At 35.0% G+C, this 21294-nt stretch overlaps 1 long non-coding RNA gene across 1 annotated transcript in view; it reads right to left on the bottom strand.

The window, feature by feature from the left end:
- The window catches only part of LOC129059477 (uncharacterized), a 33452-nt gene extending 13910 nt beyond the window's left edge, over positions 1-19542 (bottom strand). The window contains exon 1 of the long non-coding RNA XR_008525401.2: positions 19321-19542. This is a non-coding gene — a long non-coding RNA (uncharacterized LOC129059477). The remainder of the gene's footprint in view (positions 1-19320) is intronic.
- Positions 19543-21294: the final 1752 nt, after the last annotated feature.

Genomic DNA, 21294 nt, shown 5'->3' with positions numbered 1-21294 from the left:
CTATACAAAAGTGAAATGTTATTATCTATTTATTTTGAGGAGTTCCAAGGTTCCTTGTCCAATGAACTGCTACCATGTGAGAAACTACAGAAAATTTAAAAGGATATGGGTCTTTCTAGATTTCAAAAAATTTAAAGAATGTTATTTTTCATTTGTTAGTTTTATTTTTGTTTTTGTCTAAATTTTTGTTGTTGTTGTTGTGATTTTTTTTTAATTGCTGCTGAGAGCATTGAAGCTAGATGCTTTTGTGCTTGGATTTGTGGAGTGTTCCCACCCAAACAGAGTTTCAGGTCTTTTAGTACACTCAGTGGTCCTGAAAAACCGAACAACAAACAATGCCTACACACACTGAGGAAATATACGCAAGTTCTATTTTCAAAAATTTTAAAATATGTAACATTTTCACACCTTAAATTTTAGGGAGCATTTATCAGAATCAACTCTTGTATCGTACAAGGTATTTTATAGTATTTTGTTCTAAGTGCTTGCCAATAAGTTATTCATGTATTCAAAATCACCTAAGAGGCACCTCCTCTGTCCTAGTCAGTGTGTGGTGCCAGTGATTTAGCATTACAAAGTGACCACAGTCCAGGGTTTGATGATACTTATATTTCAATGGGCCAACAAACAAAAAAGTAAACAATTTTAGACAGTGGGGTGTAGTGTAGAGAAAATAAAACATGGTCATTGAATAGGGAGTGACCTTAGATGGTTGTCCAGGGAAAGTCGAACACTTTAGAAAGTACATTTAAGGAGAGTCCTGAATTATTCAAACAGACCAATTATGAAAATATCTAGGAAAGTGTGTTCCCAGCAATGTAAAGGACAAAGCCAAAGACCCTGTGGAAGGGACACGTTTGCTAATTTAGAATATAAAGACAGTGTGATTGAAATGCAGTATTTTTGAGGCATAATAGTGCAAAATGACACGTTGTATTTTATACATAAATATTATATATATATTTTTTCAATTTTAATGAAATACTTTTGAAAAGCACAGAGAAATTTTCTTGCTACAGCTGAACCCAAGGTTTCACCATTCCTGCAACAGCTAATTGTGCACGCAGTGAATATCTTACCCAAAGTTGTCCAACTACAGATGAAGCAGCAGTTTAATAATTATTTTGGTGTATAAGTTTTGTGAACCAAATGAATCAGTTCTTCTTTCTTGAAGACTTTGTGTGTAAAACATGAAGATAGAGGATAGGTAGTGTATAAGAATATCAGAAGCTGAAGCACACAAATAGTGGAGTCAGGAGAAACCATTATGATGCATGGAAGCACAAGAATAACAAATAATTTATAGCTCCTGCTAAGGAAGCAATAAAGAACTGAGTCCATATGACTTTACTGTGTGCTAAATGATTGTATAGCCGCTGAACAGAATTGCAGCCCCCATGAGCTCTGACTACTGCAGCTGAAATTGCACTGTTTCATAAATTCCTCATGTATTCTTCTAATATCACCTCATTGGCTTGTGTATCTGCATATATTGTTCTGCTCCTTAAATTCTGACAGAGCTTTGACAACACAAATGCTATTTAATTCTCACAACAAATCATCTGATGAGATAAATATTAAAAGGATTTGATAGTAATTTAAAGGTCACACAATCAGTCAGTGGAAGATGTGGGATTAGAATCAAAGTGCATCTGACACTAAAGCTAATATTCTAGAATGAACAGACATTTAGTCAAGTATTTTATATAACACTGATTTATGCATGACTCCAGGTTGTATAGCTGTAGTAAAAGTTAAAATTGGATACAAGTAAAGAAAATAAGAAGACAATCCATTGACTGGAAGAAAATTTTTGCAAAATATATATCTGTCAAAAGACTGTTGTCCTAAGTAAATAAAAAAACACTTAAAACTCAACAGCAAGAAAATGAGCAACCAAATTTTTTAAATGGCCAACATATATGAATAAACAGATCTACAAAGAAGACATAGAGTTGGCAAATAAGCATATGGAAAGATGCTCCACGTCATATATATTCAGGAAAACACTAATTAACACAACTAAGAGACCCACTACACACTTACTAAAATGGCCAAAGTCTAAAATGCCTCTAACAAGGATGTGAAGAACAGGAATTCCTATTGTTGGTGAGAATGTAAAATGGTGCAGCCCCTTTGGAAGATAGTTTGGTGATTTCTTACAAAACTAAACATGTTCATACTATATGACCCAGCAATTTCTCTCTTACCTAAAAGAGTTGAAAACATGCCCTTCACATAGATGTACACACCTAAAAAAAAACCTAACATGGATGTTTATAGCAGCTTTCTTCATAACTGCCAATACTTAGAAAGAACCAAGAGATCCTCAGTAGGTGAATAGATAAGTAAATTGTAATATATAGAGACAATGAAATATTATTCAGTGCTGAAAAGAAGTGTGCTATTGAGCCGTGAAAAGACATGGGGGAAACTAAAATGCATATAACTAAGTGAAAGAAACCAATATGAAAAGCCTACATAATTTATGGTTCCAATTATATGACAATAAAAAAGTATGCTAAAACAATATCAGTGATTGTCAGCAAGGAGGGAGCAATGAATAGTAGGGACACAAAGGATTTTCACGGCAGTGAAATTATACTTGAAATTACAATGGCATGTAATATATTTGTAAAACCATATACTATAAAACAAGAATAAATCCTAATGTAAACTATGGACTTTGGATGATAATGATGTATCAATGTAGGTTCATAGATCGCAACAAACATATACCCTTGATGAAGGATATTGACAGTAGGAGAGACTATGTCTTGGGGGAGGGTATACACGAAACTGTACTTTCTGCTCAATTTTGCTGTAAACCTAAAACTGCTTTAAGAATAATGTCTATTGTAAAAAACTGAATACAAGAACTCTGAAAGAAAGTGAAGGTTTATTTACAACCAGATAATTTTGCCTCAAAAAAAATGTGTTTTTTTTTTTAATTTGGCAATAGAAGTAATAGGCAGTATGAAAACAGCACAAAGATTTATGTATTTGTTTACTTATTTGTTGGTCCTTCCAGTGCACATAATTAGATATTTAATTTTAATGTTTCAGAAGTGTACGTGAAGAAAGCATAATTATACTTCTATTAATTTCATATACTGCCACTAAGAGCAATTTAGGATATTGTATTGATATTAATATTTTAATAAATATATTATGTATTTATTAAAATTGATAGCTAGTTATTCATTCTTAGTTAATGTTTTATTTAATGATAGTCATCACAGAAAATCACATCTATGATTTCAACATATTATAGTTCTTTTAAAAGACATAATGCTACACATTTGACTTAAAAGTGTATCCTTGAAAAAAAGCACTGACATTTCAAACTGGTATTAAAATATAGCAAATATATCCCTCACTCATAGATTTTGTATTCTCAGGGGACTATATCTGTATGGAAAAAATTGATACATTTTATATTTCAACAAAATAAGTCAAAAATTTATGTAAAAGCTTATGTGGTATTTAAAGAGAAGAGATGTGAATGATGATTTAAAAGTATACACGTTTTGTTTTGTTTCTACTCCATGTATTAATTATAGTGGATGACAAGCCTTTGTTTGCATACTCAGTAATTTTCTATAAAGTTTAGATATTGTTTGCCATGATTAGTTGAGAAGTTAAGAAACATATCCCCAATATTGACAAAAAGATTCCTAATTTTCTTCATCAAGAAAATACACAGATGAAAATTCTACCTTCATCATAGCAAATTTTATCACATTTCGACATGTGAAAATATTTGTAAGTCAAAAAACATTTTCCTGTGATTTTGGAAATAGCTCTCCTTATTTTTTCTCTTTCACACAAAATTATAATAATCCAAAAATTTGCTGTGCCTTTGTATCACTAAGAGTTTTAAGAATGCCTCCTGAATTGATAGATTTTTCTTTCAATTTACTCATTTAATTCTGTAAATCTGTGCTTACATTGTTATATGTTTAAATCACTTAAGTTTGTTGCCAACAGGCCTACCAGTTTCTCAGCTCAAATTCCTCCTGTGTCTGTCATTCACTTTGTGAAATTATTTCCTTCCTCCAAAGATACAATTTACTTAGTCTGCAGGGATTGTGTGAGACCTGTTGAGAGTGTTTTTTTCTGACAGGCACACACTGTTACAATTCTTAAAACTCTGTAATTATTAATTTTTCAGTGTGAAATTCTCTACATCATGCTACTAATATGAAATCAACCCAAAAGCTCATGTGAGAATGGCCCACGGTTACACATTCTAAAGTGGCTTTTTACCCACACAAATTCTAAGCCAAACCAGATACTTTTGTGTAGCTGATCTTTAAAAGCTGAACTTTTGAGATCATTGACTTTAGGAAGGGCTTTCCAATTTTGTGTACCCAGTATCTAGGTGATCATTATAGGCAAGGCATTTGCAGACTGGCATTCTCCAGGGACAGCCATGCATACACACTGAAGTCCTATATTGTCTAAATTATTTATAGTTACTAGGAACATTTTTCCTATTTTTGGGAATTCAGCTATGTATTTATAAGTATTTTACTATATACCATTTCTTTAACTCTTTTAACGAGATTTATAAAATCACTCATTGCTATTAATGTTGTTTTCTATTTCTTTGTTGTTGAATTTTTGTTGCTTGGGTACTGATAGAGTATGTATATCTGTCGTTGTACAAATGTCGTGTTGAATTGTAATCACCAGTGTTGGAGGTGGGTCCTGGTGAGAGGTGTTTGGGTCATAGGAGTGGATCCCTTACGGCTTGGTGCTGTCTTCACTATAGCGAGTGAGCTCTCAGGAGATCTGGTCCTTTAAAAGTGTGTGGCACCTTCCCCCACCACCATCCCACACTTTCTCTCTTGCTCCTGCTTTCCCCATGTGAAGTGCCTGCTCTTGCTTTGCCTTCTGTCATGAGTAAAAGTTTCCTGAGGCCTCCCCAGAAGCATAGAAAGTCTATGCTTCCCGTATAGCCTGAAGAACTGAGAGTCAATTAAACCTGTTTCTTATAAATTACCCGTTCTCATGTATTTTTTTATAGAAATGCAAGAATGGCCTAATACAGGTACTAAGTATATAATATAACCAGGAAACAGAGATAGTGAAAACAAGTGTCCTGGGATTTATTTTGAACTTAGGGTGAAATAATTCAGCCTTTCATAATTAAGTATGGTTAGTTACAGGTTTTATACCACTTAATAAATAGCATAAAACCTTAAAATATTACACTGGCAATTCTCATCATGCAGCCTTTATGCTATTTGTCATAACTTTACTTTGCATATTATAAACCATAAAGTATTTTCTTATTATTTTTGCTGTAAACACTAAGGTACCTTTGATTTTTTTTTTTTTTTTTTTTTTTTTTTTTTGATGGAGTATCGCTCTGTCGCCAGTCTGGATTTCAGTGGCATGATCTCGGCTCAAGGCAACCTCCGCCTCCTGGGTTCCAGCGATTTTCCTGCCTCAGCCTCCTGACTAGCTGGGATTACAGGCGCCCGCCACAACATTCGGCTAATTTTTGTATTGTTAGTAGAGATGGAGGTTTCACCAAGTTAGCCAGGATAGTCTCGATTTCTTGACCTCATGATCCGCCCGCCTTGGCTTCCCAAAGTGCTGGGATTACAGGCATGAGCCACCACACCCGGCCAAACTTTTTAATATAAAATACTGTCATGATACTGGTAATGATTTACTTCATTAGTTAATTTTAAAACTCATGTTGAAAATATAGACATATACTTAAATACTTTATGATAGGCACACGAAGAGACAGGTCACTATATAGAGTACTGCTATGTTAAGTACGTATTTAATTATATAATAAGTTTCCAGTTAAATGAACATTTGCACCCCCTATGTTATTTAAAATAATCAGATTATATTCTTCATCAAGGTTCATCCAACTTGGTCCTTTCTTTTTTCTAAAAGTTAACAAATTAGTTCTAGAAAATTTCTTACCTACTATCTTTATATTCTAGTTTTTATCCACTGCTATTTATTTTGCTCCTGGAGTATAAATTATTCTAAATTTGAATTAAGCTAATAATAATCAGTTTAGGTAACTGTACAAACATCAATTTTGTAAATTAAAATTTTTAGTAGGTTCTTGCTGCTGCTGTTGTGTTTGATTGCTTTACTTGTGTGTTTTCATAAATCTCAGGAGTTATTGTTTTATTCTTTAACAAAGTAACTATCAAACTTAAAAAAGTCAACATTATAAATCTGTGTCAACTTCTCGGACAAAGAAACATGTTTCAACGAAAAAATTCACTGAAGATCTCTCTAAAGGGGAAAGTCATAGATTTAAGTAGTTCAAAGTGTTTATCATAATTACCGAGAAAACTCAGATGTTGGATAATATGGAGTGAGTTCACAGTTGTCTATACACATCTTTAAAGAAATACCATGCACATTGTTCAGGAGAGAGTCTTTGGTTACATTCATGAAGGGTCTGGCATAATACAGTCATCCCAGGTTGATGGCTCATTATGTCCTCAGCTGATTAGAGACAGTTGTGATGAAACTTAATATTTGGTCTTCTATCTTAAATAAGTTCTGTTGTAATTGGGATACTTGTTTTTATTGTCTGTCATCCTAAGATAATTTTTTTCAAGATAAGATTAAGTATTTTAGGATATTAATGTGTAGAACTATTAAAACTCCAATATTGAATAAAATCTTTCTTAGTAGAATCATATCGCCAAAGCCCACATTGTGCGACAATATTATCTTGGCCTAAACACACTAAGTCACGAGGTCACAAGAAATATACTTGTTATATTTCAAACATATATTTCTCAGATGTCTCTGATCCATTATAATAAAAAATTACTGAGTTGATAATAGAAAAATTGTATTGGTCTGATCAGTAGAATGTTAGTATTTTAATAAAAAGTGTCAGTAATGTCCAGTGATGTGACACCATCAGCAAGATTTCACATTATGCAGCTTTATAATAAAAGATATTATCTTTCATTACTTAGATATTTATGTCATAGTGATAGGAATTAAATTAACACAAGTTGCTTTATCATTTTAAAAGTGTCTACTAAAACTAGTTTGTTCTATTTTTTTAATCTAAAAAGTTTTGAGAGGTGAAGCCAGCTGGACTTCCAGCATCCAGTAGGGACTTGAGGAAATTGTCTGTCTGGCTAAAGCTTTGTAAATGCACCAATCAGCACTCTGTAAAAACGGACCAATCAGCACTCTGTAAAATGGACCAATCAGCGCTCTGTAAAATGGACCAATCAGCAGGACATGGGCAGGGCCAAATAAAAGAATAAAAGCTGGCCACCAGAGCCAGCAGCGGCAACTGGCTAGAGTCCCCTCCACAGTGTGGGAGCTTTGTTCTTTCACTCTTCACAATAAATCTTGCTGCTGCTCACTCTTTGGGTCCACACTGCCTTTACGAGCTGTTAACACTCACAGCGAAGGCCTGCAGCTTCACTCCTGAAGCCAGCAAGACCAGGAACCCACCAGGAGGAACAAATAACTCTGGACGCGCTGCCTTTATGAGCTATAATGCTCACTGCGAAGGTCTGCAGCTTCATTCCTTAAGCCAGTGGGATGACGAACCCACCAGAAGGAAGAAACTCTGGACACATCTGAATATCTGAAGGAACAAACTCCAGACACACCATCTTTAAGAACTGTAACACTCACCGTGAGGGTCCGCGGCTTCATTCATGAAGTCAGCGAGACCAGTAACCCACCAGATGGAACCAATTCCGGACACCGTTTCAATGGATAAATCTTACATTTACAAATAGGAACATTTTAAGCATAATACCCTAGTAAACAGTTAATTTCCAGTATTCTAGAAAAAAGATGACAAACTCAACCATTAGTTACATCTCCTAATACAGTGATGACTTTGCAGACTCTAGTAAACGGTTTGCCTATGTAAGGAGACTTTTGGAAGTTGTAAAAAAAAAAATAAAATAAAAAGCTCTATATTTTATTATTAAAATAAGTAAGGAATTTAGATATAAACCAATAGTTCTATGATTAAGTGTCAATTCTGATCAACATGGTTTGGGTTATTCAGTCTAATCCCAGTACTCCATATGTTATTGGACTAAAAATATATAGAAATCATGACACAGGTCAGGAGATCGAGACCATCCTGGCTAACACGGTGAAAACCCGTCTCTAATTAAAAATACAAAAAATTAGCCAGGTGTTGTGGCGGGCGCCTGTAGTCCCAGCTACTTGGAAGGCTGAGGCAGGAGAATTGAGTGAACCTGGGAGGCAGAGCTTGCAGTGAGCCGAGATTGTGCCACTGCACTCCAGCCTGGGTGACAGAGCGAGACTCTGTCTCAGGAAAAAAAAAAAAAAAGAGAGAAATCATGACACAGTTACTTGATCATGTTTGAAAATTATATGCTTGTGTCAAAATAGCCAGCTTATTCTGGGAAGCCCGAATCCATACTTTATTTCTTGTTATTGTATTCAATAGCATCTGGTGCAGTTTTCTGAAACTTTTTAATGTTTCTTTCATATTTCTGATCCATAGCTTGTGAAAGGAGGCTTTAGGCAAGTATAAGACGGGAAAAATTATCAGAATCCGTCTATGTTTGATAAGATTAAATGGCTCTGATGAATTTATTATAATACCAGAACGAAGGAAAATAGAAAATTGTATTAAGATATAACATGAATATATAGGTGTATATACAAATACACACTTATAATGACTTAGTCTTAAATCATTTTGGCATAAGAACATATTATTGGCAGCAGAGAGGGCACTGGCAATGCTCAAGCACCTATCATTGATGTCATAAAGTGTACTATGCATATTCTCAATTGGTAAGAATATTTAAACATAAAACATAAAATTTATTTATATATTCTAACATATGAAAGCTGAACTATGATTTCTGAGTTTTTTCTTAAAATCTTAAAGTCTAACAAAAGTTTTGATTTAATTGAGCTCTGTAGAATTTTAATTAATTTTAAAAGCCTAATACTTTTTGACATCTCTGCATTTTTATGAGGAAGAAGCAAATATTGATGTTTTCCTAGAAGTTTTTCAAGAAAGTTTTAAAAAATCTTATTATTTTCATGATTGTAAATGTGGAAGTTGGGTTTAGGGATAACAATATTATAAATTGTAGAACATATCTCCTATAAGCCACCACCCCAAAAAAAAACATTTAATAGTTGTCTTTGTTGCCTCATTCCTGGAGCAGCAATCCAACCTCTTTTTGTATCACTTTTAAAATTTTTGTTTATTAATATTATATTAGTGTGTATACATTTATACTTTATATTGTTTATACTTTACATTGTTATACTTTACATTGTTTACTGACACTATTATTAAAAACTATTAGCACTTTAAATTACTTTAAAACATGAAATAAGTTTTAATTTTTAATATTTTATAACCAAGTAAAGAATAAACCTTTTTTGAGTTCCTGTCTAAACAGCAAAGTTTATCTTAAACAATATTATTTTAATTTATAAAAACATGCAGAAATTTCTATAAATTAACACAGAAGCTCCTGAAGTATTTTTGAGACTTTATAATCTTGAAGCATTAATTTGCTCTTGTGTTATACCTGACTGCATTGATCAGGTATTCATTTAAGTATACATGTCATGATAAACTTTATAGGCAAATGTAAAGGTAAATTAAAATAGTTTACATTGAGGGAGGAGGGCATAACTGTTTAAAGCATAGAACTCCCATGCTTCACATAGAACAGACACAGAAAGGTTTTCTTTTATAGCTGAAAAACAGAATTAAATGAATCCATGAAAAAGTAACAATAGCTTCTCTTATCTAAATAGGATCATGGACAACTAACCAACCTGAAAGTTCATGGACAACTAACCAACCTGAAAGTTCACACACACAAAAATAAAAATACACAAAAAGTTAAATCGTTACAGAATTAAAACAAAATTTCACAGGAGGCTATGATTTCCGCTATGAAACTCACTCATGATTCAGGACCACCAGAAGACCAACTGAGAACAAAAGGATTTATAAACGCTAACTTTTCATTTCTGTGGGCAAGTGGCAAAGTACTTTTGAGTGAAGCTCACCAAGGAAATCTCAGTGGAAACTTGAGATTGTTAAAATGACTGCTGGAGCTAAAGCCAAAACAAAGCAAAGCAAACAATAATGACTAAAACACACACAAAGCTGAGTCTATTAATTTGCCATAGAAGATAATCCATGACAATGAGGGGGGTTATTGAATAGTTTCCTAAGAGGTATTATTAGAAATTTTTCAGTGCAGGAAAAGGGAGTTCATCTTGTTTATGCTAACTAAGGATTAAAAACTAATTTCCAAATATGTCTGGACTTAATTTATTAAAATAAGTCCTATTGTCCATTATTTAGGAATGAATATTTAGGTGCAATAATAGTCTTGTGTAATGGGGTATTTCAAAGTTGATGGTTCTTTATTGCTTCATGTTGTAAGAAAAACTCTATATTCAGGTTCAATATCTCCTAGGCCAGTGCTACATTAAATATAAAATGTACTTTCTACAACAGATGAGAATAAAAAAGACTGAACTGCATTGTTTCAATAAATAATGTTCTTTCAACTTGAAAGTGTTTGCAGATTGTTTCAATTAATCTTAACCAGATAACTGGAGAAGTTACAATGCTTTTTATTTTTAGCACTGTAGAAAGTAAACAGGAAACCATGTAGTAAAGTTTAAAGTTGTAAGATATTTTGCAATATCACCTAGTTCAGTAGCTTTGTTTTACATATATACCCTCTATGGTTTAAGACATATATCACTATCCCCGCATCAGACTACATGTCAATGGAAGAAGCATGACTAGTGTCAATGTTAGAAGCCACCAGGCGATTGCTCTTCCATTGTACTCATTGGCTAGCTTAGTTTATGCAATTTTCTAAGATATTCAAATGCCTAAAAGTAACAGAAAATATATTGATTTTTTAAAACAAAAGTTCAGTCTAAATATGTACTAGCTTATGTATGTATGTTGGGTATATTTATAAAATAGATTTTAAAAGTCCAATTTTTCATGAAAGAAAATCAGTCTTCTTTGTGCATCCATATTTCTTCATTTCCTTAAATAAAATTAAGACAGTAAGATCTTTTAGGGCTTATGATCCAACAGCACTCACTGCTCCTGTCATAATTAACATTTCTGATTGCTCTTCTGGGTTGGCAGTAAAATCATTTCAAAGGCTGTATTTTATTCCTCTAGTGATATATAACTACAGCAGCCCAACCACTGTTATAAATTCAATCTGACCTTTTCTGGAACTATTTGAGTAGATAAATAGAAAAATGTGACTGTATATTGGCAACCATAGACATCATTAAGCTTTCCACTGAGTTAATGAAAGGCTAAGTTTGTGGGGGTGTTGATTTCATCCAATTTTCAAACTGAGTTACTGCCAACGTCCATTAAAAATTCAAAATATAATGTCAACATTGTGAAAGGACACAATCTTTCTGCACAAGATTCCTCTGATGCTTTTGCAATCTAAAATAATAAAGATTAAAACATGGTTGCTTAGAAATAAGGACTCTTCAGCCGGGCACGATGGCTCACACCTGTAATCCCAGCATTTTGGGAGGCCGAGGCAGTGGATCATGAGGTCAGGAGATCGAGACCATCCTGGCTAACACGGTGAAATCCCATCTTTACTAAAAATACAAGAAATTAACCAGGCGTGGTGGCGGGCACCTGCAGTCCCAGCTACTTGGGAGGCTGAGGCAGGAGAATGGCATGAACCTAGGAGGCCACTGCACTCCAGCCTGGGCAACAGAGCAAGACTCCGTCTCAAAACAAACAAACAAACAAACAAACAAACAAAAGAAATAAGGACTCTTCAAAGAGAATGGAAGCTATAATACATTGCTAATATTTTCAGATTTTTAGAATTTATTTTAAGGAACAACATAATTATCTAATGCTCTTAACTAAGCCTATAGGATGAGAAAATCCCAAGAAATATCTCTACTCTAGAATTTTACTTTTAAAAAAATCAAAGCTTTGGTCTAATCTAACATGCAAACTCATGATAAAATATTGTTTTAACACTGGCACTCCTCAGAATGAATGGCAACACAGGAATTAATTCAACCCTAGCCCCTTAGAGATTGATACAGAATTTTTTCCTCCAGTGATTCTTTAAAGTGGCTTTAAAATCATGACAAATACTATGCCTGGATGTGTTTGTGGATGAGCATCTGTTTTGAAAAGGCCTTGCCTTTTAAAAAACAACAATAATCCTAAATACTGCCACTCAACGTTTCCGTTAGAGTTTAATGAGTAGAAGGTAGTAGAGCTTATCACTTTATGTGTGAGCTGAATTTAAGTTGAATTCATCAGTACATGGGAATATGGAATTAAGAAGTTTTTACGTAGATTAAGAGAAGTTTGATTTACCATTAAATATCTAAGAGATAATATAATTAAATTTTTACTGAATATGTAAGGATGATCTGATTTTAAAGTAATTGCAATATAGTTCCACCTAGATATCTAAATACACTTAATTTCTTGAAATAAAATGAATATAGTTTAGTTGCTTCATTGAACTTACATTAAAGTTATACAATAAAGATGCTATAAAAAGGAAAAGTGCAAATCAGTGTATGTATTATTCCTAATGCTACAGTAATCAGCTCATGCTGACTGGTTTATATAAACTTGATTAGTAACATCCAGAAATTATTGATGTCTATTATAGGATGAATACTTGAGTTCCCATTGTTTCAACCAAACTCATTAATGGCTCTGACTACAAAATGGATGTCTTCTCTGATTGAAATCAATTTTACTGTATATATTTATAAGATTTTGCTGATATTTTTGATATTACTATCCAGTTGCTTAAGTTGCCACTGAGTAGTTTTCTTGACTTGTTGGGTGTATAGTACCTGTCATGATAATTTGCTAATGAATTTTTAATCCAACCTGTTTCTCTATGTTTTAGATTGATATTTCCAATGCCACTTAACTGATTCATATAATTATTCTAACGGGTACTCTGCATAATTCTATTCAAAATTGATATAACCAGGATTGCATTTAAGAAAAAACATTCTGAGTACACTATTCAGGGACGAATTCAGAAATAAATGTATAAGGAGAAAAAAATCATTGCTATCTTCCTAGCTATGAATGACATTTGAAGCGGTTTATGGAATACAGTCCACAAAAGGAAGAATAGATTTCGAGAAAAGGGTAGGATATTCACTTTTAATATGAGGAATTTGAAGTGCTAGACATTTTTAAAAATAGATGACTTTGCTCCCATCTTATTAGAGTACTTAGGACAGTAGTAAATTCTGTATTTAGAAAGCAATAGTGGTAGTTACTATAAATAGTTGGTTGTTCAATTAATCTTTATGGGGTGTATTATTCTAGTTAACACCACCTTGTCTTTTCAAGAATGTGACTTGGTTAAATATTAGATATGTTAAGTAACAGAAAATGCTTTAATATGTTCTTTCCTGTTTGAATCTGTGGGCCTGTCTTAATGGAAATATATATAATGCCTAACCAAGAAAACCACGACTTTGAATGATTTTTTAGTTTTTGACAAAATTTAATATTAGAGAGGTAGGAGTTCAATGAATAAGTACTAGGAAATTAAGAAAGAGAAAGATATATAACTTGGAAAAATTAAAAACACAGAATACTACCATGGCTTTTAGATATAAAATAGATAATAAACCAGGCATTACATACTAGCTATGTGGCCTAAATCTTTGTATTTTGCCATGTTTATTCATTTAGTCTTTCTTAATCTTATATGGTTTTGCATTAAAAAATTAATGTATGAAGGAACTACTTTTTTGAGTTAAGGAAATAGGGAGATAAAAACATGAGATATCTTAACTGATGAGGAGTCTTGGGCTTTATGAGGCACTTCAATAAAAAATATTACTGACAGCTCTAAAAAAAGAATGAAAAGTATGATCTCTACAAAGTAAAAAAGAAGGCACAAGGAGTAAGGCAGTAAGATTAGCCAGAGAAGCGTCTCAGGGTTTTAGTTAGGAGAAAGGATAAGTGATTTATCTAGTCTTGTATTAGATTGTTAAAAATGTTTGTGCATTGATTCTTGCCAGACTTCCAATAGCTCAACACATTCTAGCAATGTTTAAATAAATTGATCCAGCTACATTTTTAAGCCAGAGATAAAACATTACTATTGTCAGATTTAGATAAGAATCTGTCAGAAAAAAACAAACAAAATATATTCTAGATGGACTTTTAACCACAATCCATTTTTATTTATTTTTACTAAAATATAATATTTTCCAGAAGGTATTTTTCAACTTGAGATGTCTTCCATTAAATAGCTTTTAGTGGCATATAAGAACTCAATGTGGTCACATGGAGTGGTATTTCAAAAGTTAATCCATTTGGTTCAAAATATAGTCTGCCAGAACTCAGAAAGAACGAAAATAAAGTGCAAAATGGGTAGTTCACTGGAAGAAACATCACCACCTACTAACATAATAAATGTGGCAAGGAAGAAAACACAATCACTGATGCAACACTATTACTTACTCAACAAGTAGTAAATGCCTACTCTTGGTAGAACAAAGCTGTGGTAGACATTTGCGATACGATGGTAAATAAGATAGATATTTGTTCTGACATCATAAATCGAGATGTTTTAATTGCTTCATTTACAGAAAAACTCAGACCTAATTTAAAAAGTAGATATTTGGACTCTCAATCATCTCTTACATAACAGAGACTGCTGTTACCAATTGTAAATAACTTCATGTCCATGTGCAAACTAGAAAAACAGGAAAAAACATCAATGTCAGTTAAAAAATGGGGTAGTATGTGTGACAGGAAAACAAAGTGAGTAAAGGTAAAGTTTTGTTCTTTGGTTGGGATACCCTTTAGGATTCTATAAAGATTTATTTAGCCAACATGAGTTTATATAGTATACTTCCTCAATCATTTATTGACTGTTACATGAGTCCACTTGGGAATCTGCAGATGCCTTCCAAAACTAAGAAAGTATATTACCAAAAAGGTAAAATTTTTACTCAGGTAAATATAAAATGAACATACATCAAGTGTTTTGTTTAACTTATTAATAATGAGGTATTTTGGCAATCCATCACGAACAAGTACTATGTATAATAGAATCATATTGACTCTCCAGGTATTACAGGATCTCTGGGTTGTTGTTTTTCTAGCTGGAAACCTCTGTGGCCAGTGGCACCTTAGCCCAAGTTTTGCTCAGGACTGCTGGGCTCATTTCAGCTACTCAGTCTGGCAGACTGTGCTTGGCTTACACTACCAGCCTGGGTCCCACAACTCCCAAGGGCAAGTCAGGCTTGGAACAGCAAAGCGTGTGTGAGTGAGTGTGGGGTCCAGACACTGCCCACAGTCAGACATGCCAACTACTGCAGTGGGGTGAGCAGCTCCACTCCGCTGGCTCTTTGTGAGGCTGGCATGGTTGCTGGCTCTTTGTGAGGCTGCAGCCAGACCAGGTGCAGTGCAAGCAGCTTTCATGGTTTACACAGGGGAACATGTTGGCACCGGAAGCTTGGAGATGCCAGGAACCACAGGGCCCTAAAGACAGAGTCACAGCCCTGGCTCAGGGAGCTCCCACGTCTGGGCTCCCTGAAGGGCTGCAGCTCTTCTCTCCTTCTCTTTGCCTGCAACATGGCAGGCAAGGGGCATGTTTCATCCCTGTTTGTGTTATAGCTCTTTTATCCCCACCATTTGATGGGTCCCAAGTTCTTATCATGTGACTAGGAAGAATGAGGTACACAGACAAGTGGAGGGTGAACAAGATGAAGAGGAGCTATAAAGAGCTCAGTTTTCCACATGGAGCAGCTCCTTTCCACAGCCAAGGTGTCCCAGCGAGTGTTCAGCTCCTAGCAGAGAAGCAGCCCTGGAATGGGTTGCTCCTCTCTGCAGGCGGATCATTCCAACATCTCTGCAGTTCTCAGTAGAAAGGAGGCCCTGAAGTGTGTAGCTCCTTTCTGCAGCTGGTTGTCTGATGTCTGCTTGACTCTCAGCAGAGAGAAGGTCCTGGAGTGGGTAGCTCCCCTCTGCAGCTGGTCATCCCACCCTCTGCCCAGCTGTGGCTGAACCTGGGACTTCCATGGTCCTCAGAAGGGAGAAAGTGCATGACAATTGGTCCATGGGCAGCCATGGGCAGGCCCAAAAAGGGCACCACAAGTTCCCACTCTGCTCATCAGGACTGGTAGCCTGGACTGCAGCCTTCAGGCCTTCTCTGGCCTGAAGGTGGGGCCTCAGTGAGGACCTGCCCCCTTCTGCCCAGGAGACTGCCTGCCTCCCACTCATGTCAAGGGTTGCCTGCAGGCCAGGTTGGCCCTCAGCCACCCCTTGGCTTTCCTCTCATGCTCATCAGTTTCAAAAGTCCAGGGAGGGCCAAGGAGGCAGGAGGCTGGTGTGTCAGTGAGTGTGTACACTTCTGTGAGTGTGTACACACCTGGCCATGCTGTGACAGTGCCTGGGTGCAGCTCTGACTTTGCTCTGAGATTGCTGCAGGCACCAACAGCAGGGAGAAGCCAGACAGTGGGAGCAGGCACTTTGGAGTCTGTGAGGGCAAGGGGGGCCTGCCTGGACACTCAAGAGTGCAGGGATGGGTCCACAGCTGTGATTTGGGTGGCTGCAGCTGCATCCCCAGAGGGCAGGGCTCCTGCCTGCTCAGTGGAGAGGGAAGCCCACCCCCCATCCCCTCCTTCCTTGTGGGCAGCAGAGGTTTGGGTGGCTGCAGCTGTACCTGGTGGGATTGGATTCCTGCCTGCACCTGAGAGCACAGGGATGTCTGGGGCCACAGCCCCATGCAGTGGCACGCAAGGAGTTCCTGCCCCAATTGGGAAGGGGTGAGGCTGCCACTTGTCCCTGGCCAGAGTTTCCTTCTGGCTCCATGGAGCATGCAGCCCTGACCTTGCATCCCTGCTGCAGCCAGGATGATGGCAGCCACAACTCCAGAAGGCTCACCACTGCCATCACAGGCAGTACTTGTGAGAGATTAATTTAGGATGAACTCCAACGTTTTCTCCCTTCCCATGACATCGTTTGTGTGAAGGACAGATTGTTGTTTTGTAGCCTCCCCTCTTTATTCTGCAAAGCCACACATAACCTAAAAAAGTGTAAATTTCTTTCTTTTTTTTTTTTTTTTGAGACAGGGTATTGCTCTGTCACACAGGGCATAGTGCAGTGACATGATTACAGCTCACTGCAGCCTCAACCTTCTAGGCCCAAGTGATCCTTTTTCTTTCAGCCTCTTATGTAGTTGGGAACTCAGGTATGTGCCACCATGCCAAGTTAAAAAGTGTAAATTTCAAAAAGGTAAAATTATAACTTTCAGACAAATATAAAATGCATATATATCAGATTTTATTTGACTCATTAATCATTGAATAAAAAATTAAGTTAATGAGCATTTGAGAATCCAGCCTATTTGCAGGCAATTGGACAAAGATTGCTGGATTAGATATGAAACTGGTCAATACTCAACAGTCCAAAAATCTTTGGAGCAATCTCTGTCACTGAACAAATTATATTGCATCACTACTGCTGAAAACCTAAAGGTTCAAAAGAAACTTTACTTAATCTAAAACCATTAAACTAAATTCATTACCCTAAACTGTCATTGGATATTTTTTGTGTCTCTTTTAGTGTCAAAATAAACTGCCACCAAAATTTTTACCTTATTTTTGTCAAGTTTTGGGTAATTATTTTTTTCTGATAACCTTTGCTATCACTCATTCTCACATGAATATTTCATATTTGCTAAATCTCTTGGTGCAAATATTTATTTTAGGGACTTTATAAGCTCCTTTTTTCTCAGCTTGGAGTAACAGTAGAATGACTTCTCTTTCTTCTCCATGATTCTGAGGAAAAATATATTATGCTGAAAACTCTTCCTAAGTATTTTTATCCCAATTTCAACGCCCATCAATTTATACCCTGGAGATAGATCATTAATGTGGGCAGAATTGATTTTTAAAAAGCATAAATGGGCTTGTGTCCTGCTTTTGGCTAAGTGGATATTTGTAATCTTTATATATATATACATGTATATATATATACGTATATATACATGTATATATACGTATATATACATGTATATATACGTATATATACATGTATATATACGTATACATACATGTATTTTTTTTTTTTTTGAGACTGAGTCTCGCTCTGTCTCCCAGGCTGGAGTGCAGTGGCGCGATCTCTGCTCACCGCAAGCTCTGCCTCCTGGGTTCACGCCATTCTGCTTCAGCCTCCTGAGCAGCTGGGATTACAGGTGCCCGCCACCACGCCCGGCTAATTTCTTTTTGTATTTTTAGTAGAGATGGGGTTTCATCATGTTAGCCAGGATGGTCTCGATCTCCTGACCTCCTGATCTGCCCGCCTCAGCCTCCCAAAGTGCTGGGATTAAAGGCATCAGCCACAGCGCCCGGCCCTTTGTATATTTTTTAGCGTTTGGGACTCAGCGAAAACAGTTACAGATAGAGTCCATATTAACATTCTGCTCTAGCTTTACAAATTACAGTGTAAGGTATTTTACTCCTTCTAATGCCTTGAAAAATGTCTGCGACTAATTAGTTATATCTTTACAATGACTTCTATTTGAGAGTTTTCTATATTCTCTTATCTATAAATTCTGAGCACACCAGGTGATTGTCTGTAATTAGAACTCGACAAAAACTTCAATGTATACATTAGATACCAATACTATATATTGTATAAAACTTTATACATAATATAAAACTTACTTACTGGTTCAGTTCAGACCTGAAAAGGCAATCCCTGTGGTTGCAGTTCTCAAATAACAATCTACATACATGGTGTTTAAATATTTTAGTGTTGTTTCACATTTTACTGTAGACCCATAGTTAAATTCAATGGAAACTTTTCCTGTTTTCGTTTGGATCATTATTGTATGAATACATAGATGATAAACAGATGGACAGTCACGTTAAACATCTGCAAATGAAAGTCTCCCTCTTGAATATATCAAAAGCTCTGAGTGATAAAACATCAATGAGAGTGCTGGGGTAATGCTTTGGGTAGTTTGGTAGAACTGCCAAGTTCTGTTTTGTCCTCTTGTTCTTGTCAGTGGGATATGGCTCTTGGTCTCACACTTTCACATATATTTTAGGGGAAGCTATGTACAGGCTGGTATCGTAGCACAAAATTATGGTCAGTTTAGTCCACATGGCTACCAGTTCAGGTAATTTTACCAAGAAGCAAGTAGCCAGAAAAAAAAAAAAAAAAAACTTGGAATTTTAGAGAGAGAACAGTCATAGCTACTGTGCTGTGACTTCACACATAACCCCTAATGTCTTGAACATACTTACTTTTCCAGGTTTTTATTCTGTCCTTTCTTTTCTTGAACATCATGCCCCCAGAAAAATGGAAGGATAAATATAACTTTCTGAATGTGCCTTGTTTCTTGTGCCTCTGTGGTATTTCATATAGTAGTCCATCTGTGGAGAGAAAACTACTTTCACATGACCAATTCCTACTTAACTTGACAGTTTAGCTTAGATGACAATTTACTATAAATGGCTTTGATCATATCATTCTTTTCATGAGAAGAACATATTTGATGTACTATTATAAAAGCTTGTATATTAATCTTTCACACAATACTTAAATTATACTGAAATTGCTTAGTTGTCTATCATCTCTACTAGTCTAAGAAGACCTTGGAAATTGTCACTCTTTCAATTTGAGCACCCCATAGAAAGCTTGAAACATAATAGGCATTCAATAAGAGTTGATAATTTCTATACTTGGGAGAGGGGAAAATGAGAAATGATGAGGTTTTATTCTAAGGAAAGTTTATTAAAATTTTTCATATAATATTATCAATTTTCTGTTCCACTTAAATGACATTTTGATTTATATATATTATACATGTTTCCATTTAACTCTTCAAATCATTTTGTGAGCCCTCTAATACATATATTTTTAGTAACTCTCTCTATAATTTTTGACATTATCAGTTGTCCTTGGATTTTAAATATATATTGTAAATACTTTGTAATATTCTAAATAGTCTATCAAATATTCCTAAAACTTTATATATATTTGTTTTATGTTAAGTATATAGATATTGATGAGGTTCATAAGTATTGATTCTTATTTGTTAATTTATCAAATAATTGTAGTATTTTATAAATTTTTCATAACAACTATAGAATAACTGAACATAAACTGTATTGGCTTCAGGGATCCACCAAATACTTCTGCCATTTTCAAGTTCTTTGAATTAAGAAATTTGAATTATTCATTAATGATGCCACTAATTGCACTACAAAAATATTCTTGGAGAGTGATTTCATAAAGCATAATGCTTTAGAATTAGGATGTATAATGGTATGTAATTTTGAATTTATAGCAGGAAAGATTTAATCTTAAATTGATTCATAATGTGTTTTATGATTTAAAACAAATGTATTTATTTTTGCCATGATCTACATTTCTCAGTATTAAAACAAAAACTAAAATATGGAGTACACTTGTTTAATAATATGCTGATGATGAATAAAATTACTGTCCTATTATTTTGTTTAATGGCATTATCCAATTCCTGAGATTGCTGATGTGTTTTTCAATATTTTCTTTTTAGGCCCTCTTATTGGAATGTTGCTCTAAGAGCAAAGATATCATGAGAAAGCCGTGCTTAGAATGCCTAAAATGAGACCTTCTTTTCTATTCCATTTTAACCATGAAAATTAAGCCCTATACTAAACTTTAGCTTAATTATAACCAGATAACATACCATGATGACTTTGTTCTAAATATTGAAATGATAAATGCCAGGTTGGAATTACCTTTAGCTATCATATATAATTCAGCTTATCACATTAATAATAAAATAATTTTTCACAATAACATATTGGGATGTTGTAACTCTTGTTGGTGGCTTGAACCAGGATGATGTTACTGAGATGGTGAGATTTTATTTCCATGTAACCCAAGACATTTGTCTTTCCCTTGAAGTTTTGTCTTGAGAGATAAATATTGTTGATTTTGTCCATCTTTCATAGCAAGATATTTTTAAGGAGATATATGTTTCATAGTGCCAATAATTGCATACCCAAAAGCCCAATGACCTACACATTTTCCTATCTGAGTGAGTTTATCTTCTACTATAAAAACTGCTAATGTCAGACACTAGCTTTTCCACTTTCAATCACAGTAAGCAAATAAGACATATTGATAAATCTTGACTCATAGTAGGAATAGACCCAGAGAAAGTCTGCTGGGGGGATGATTTCTGCAAAAGGTCTTATTCCCTGACTTAAAAAAATAATGAAAATAAA

The sequence above is a fragment of the Pongo abelii genome, chromosome 4, assembly GCF_028885655.2.
Source record: "Pongo abelii isolate AG06213 chromosome 4, NHGRI_mPonAbe1-v2.0_pri, whole genome shotgun sequence".
Lineage (NCBI taxonomy): Eukaryota > Metazoa > Chordata > Mammalia > Primates > Hominidae > Pongo > Pongo abelii.
Note: the sequence above shows the minus strand (reverse complement) of the source record. Positions and strands in the feature narration are given on the sequence as shown.